Below are 3991 nucleotides of genomic sequence, written 5' to 3'. Positions count from 1 at the left end.
ACTTACAGGGTTATCATTACCATCTTTCTAAATTCCATATATATGCGTTAGTATACTGTATTGGTGTTTTTCTTTCTGGCTTACTTTACTCTGTATAATAGGCTCCAGTTTCATCCATCTCATTAGAACTGATTCAAATGTATTCTTTTTAATGTCTGAGTAATACTCCATTGTGTATATGTATCACAGCTTTCTTATCCATTCATCTGCTGATGGACATCTAGGTTGCTTCCATGTCCTGGCTATTATAAACAGTGCTGGGATGAACATTGGGGTACACGTGTCTCTTTCAATTCTGGTCTCCTCGGTGTGTATGCCCAGCAGTGGGATTGCTGGGTCATAAGGCAGTTCTATTTCCAGCCAAAACTAATTTCTAATTAGTGAGAATATTATTCACTTAACTTCAGTTGTCTCCTAGCCATTGTGTATTGGATGTATCCAGGAAATGTTAATATCTTTTCCATGGCCACACCTCAGTCTTACAGAAGCAGAAATTACTGAACTACAGTTGGAAGCTAGATGTTTCAACAGCCACCTACGAAATATCAGTAATGAGTCATATTTAGGAATAATGGATTAGATATTACTTGAGAATTCTTCAGTTTTTCAATGTTAGAATTTACGATTCTAAAACTTTATATTGGCTAGCTCAAAAAAAAAAAATCAATTAACATTAAAGAGCACTTTGTTCATTGTTCAGTTGCTCAATTGTACCCAGCTCTTTCTGACCCCATGAACTGCATCACAACAGGCTTCCATGCTTTCACCATCTCCCAGAGTTTGCTCAAACCATTGACTTGGTGATGCCATCCAACTATCTCATCCTCTGTTACTCCTTCTTCTCCTACCCTCAATCTTTCCTGGCATCAGGGTCTTTAAAAATGAGTTGGTTCTTTGCATCAGGTAGCCAAAGTATTGGAGCTTTAGCTTCAGCATCAGTCCTTCCAATGAATATTCAGGGTTGATTTCCTTTAGGGTGGACTGGTTGGATCTCCTTATCTAGGAGACCCTCAAGAGTCTTCTCCAACACCACAGTTCAAAATCATCAATTCTTTGGTGCTCAGTCTTCTTTATGGTTCAACTCTCACATCCATACGTGACTACTGGAAAAACCATAGCTTTGACTATATGGACCTTTGTAAGCAAAGTGAAGGTTCTGCTTTTAATGCACTGCCTAGGTTTGTCATAGCTTTCCTTCCAAGGAGCAAGCATCTTTTAATTTCATGGCTGAAGTCGCTGTCTGCAGTGATTTTGGAGTCTAAGAAAAGAAAATCTATCACTGTTTCCATTTTTGCCCATCTATTTGCCATGAAGTGATGGAACAGGATGCCAGGATCTAAGAATCTGAATGCTGAGTTTTAAGCCAGTTTTTCTCACTCTCCTATTTCACACTCATCAAGAAGCTCTTTAGTTCCTCTGTGCTTTCTGCCATCAGGAGTAGAAACATGCAAATCTGAGGTTGTTGACATTTCTCCCAGCAATCTTGATTCCAGTTAGTGATTTATCCAGCCAGGCATTTCACATGATGTACTTTGCATAGAAGTTAAATAAGCAAGATGATAACATATAGCCTTGACGAACTCCTTTCTCAATTTTGAACCAGTTCATTGTTCTATGTCTGGTTCTAATTGTGGCTTCTTGGCCTGCATACAGATTTCTTAGGAGACAGGTAAGGAAAGTGGCCTGGTATTACCATCTCTTTAAGAATTTTCCACAGTTTGTTGTGATAAAAACAGTCAAAGGCTTTAGCATAGTCAGTGAAGCAGAAGTGGATGATCTGGAATTCCCGTGTTTTTTCTATGATCCAGTGGACGCTAGCAATTTGATCTCTGGATCCTCTGCCTTTTCTAAATCCAGATTGTACATCTGGAATTCTTAGTTCAGGTACTGTTGAAACCTATCTTGATGGATTTTGAGCATGACCTTGCTATCATGTGAAATGAGCGCAATTGTGTGGTAGTTTGAATATTCTTTAGCATTGCCTTTCTTTGGAATTGGAATGAAAACTATCCTTTTCCAGACTGACAGACACTACTGAGTTTGCCAAATTTGTTGGCATATTTAGTGCAGCACTTTAATAGCATCGCTTTTTAGGATTTTAAATAATTCAGCTGGAATTCCATCATCTTCACTAGGTTTGTTCCTAATAATGCTTCCTTAACACCCACTTGACTTCATACCAGTTCATCTGACTCTAGGTGAGTAACCACACCATTGTGGTTATCCTGGTCATTAAGACTCTTGTTGTACAGTTCTGTTTATTCTTGCCACCTCTTCTCAATTTCTTCTGCTTTGGTTAGGTCCCTGCTGTATCTGTCATTTACTGTGCCCATTTTTATATGAAATATTGTTTTATTCCATAAAGGAAGCCCAATATAAATTAGCTGATTGGCCTAAAATTTCAAAATAAGCTATGAATATGAATACCAAGACAAAGTTGAGCTTGAATCCTGAGGCTTTTAGATTTTTCACAGTGAAAAACTGGAAAGGTCAGTTTTCATTTCAGTCCCAAAGAAGGGCAATGCCAAAGAATGTTCAAACTACTGCACAATTGTGCTCATTTTACATGCTAACAAAGTAATGCTCACGATCCATCAAGATAGGTTTTAACAGTACCTGAACTGAGAATTCCAGATGTACAATCTGGATTTAGAAAAGGCAGAGGATCCAGAGATCAAATTGCCAATATCCACTGGATCATAGAAAAAACACAGGAATTCCAGAAGATCATCCACTTCTGCTTCACTGACTATGCTAAAGGCTTTGACTGTGTTTATCACAACAAACTGTGGAAAATTCTTAAAGAGATGGTAATATCAGACACCTTCCTTACCTGTCTTCTGAGAAACCTGTATGCAGGCCAGGAAGCAATAGATATAACTGGACATGGAACAATGGACTGGTTCAAAATTGAGAAAGGAGTTCGTCAAGGCTGTATGTTGCCACCTTGCTTATTAGTGTTCTATGCAAAGTACACCACGTGAAATGCAAGACTGGAAAAATCACAAGTTGGAATCAAGATTGTTGGGAGAAGTATCAGCAACCTCGGATATGCACATGATTCCACTCTTAATGGCAGAAAGCAAAGAGGAACTAAAGAACCTCTTGATGAGTGTGAAACAGGAGAGTGAAAAAGCTGGTTTAAAATTCAACATTCAGATTCTTAGGTCCTGGCATCCTGTGCCATCGCTTCATGCAAATAGATGGGGAAAAAATGGAAACAGTGACAGTTTTTCTTTTCTTGGTTCCAAAATCACTGCAGACAGTGACTGCGGCCGAGAAATCAAAAGACACTTCCTCCTGGTTTTAGAAAAAGCAGAGGAACCAGAGATCAAATTGCCAACAACCATTGGATCATTGAAAAAGCAAGAGAGTGCCAGAAAACATCAACTTCTGCTTTATTGACTATGCCAAAGCCTTTGACTGTGTGGATCACAACAAACTGTGGAAAATTCTGAAGGACATGGAAATGCCAGACCACCTGACCTGCCTCTTGAGAAATCTGTATGCAGGTCAAGAAGTGACAGTTAGAACTGGACATGGAACAGACTGGTTCCAGATCAGGAAAGGAGTATGTCAAGGTTATATATTGTCATTGTGCTTATTTAACTTATATGCAGAGTACATCATGAGAAACACTGGGCTGGATGAAACACAAACTGGAATCAAGATTGTCAGGAGAAATATCAATAACCTCAGATATGCAGATGACACCACCCTTATGGCAGAAATTGAAGAAGAACTAAAGAACCTCTTGATGAAAGTGTAAGAGGAAAGTGAAAAAGTTAGTTTAAAGCTCAATATTTAGAAAACTAAGATCATGGCATCTGGTCCCATCACTTCATGGCAGATAGATGGGGAAACAGTGGAAACAGTGGCTGACTATTTTGGGGGGGCTCTAAAATCACTGCAGATGGTGATTGCAGCCATGAAATTAAAAGACGTTTGCTCCTTGGAAGGAAAATTATGACCAACCTAGACAGCATATTAA

Source organism: Bison bison, unplaced genomic scaffold (assembly GCF_000754665.1).
Source record: "Bison bison bison isolate TAMUID 2011002044 unplaced genomic scaffold, Bison_UMD1.0 scf7180017864531, whole genome shotgun sequence".
Classification (NCBI taxonomy): domain Eukaryota; kingdom Metazoa; phylum Chordata; class Mammalia; order Artiodactyla; family Bovidae; genus Bison; species Bison bison.
This window is presented reverse-complemented; position numbering follows the sequence as displayed.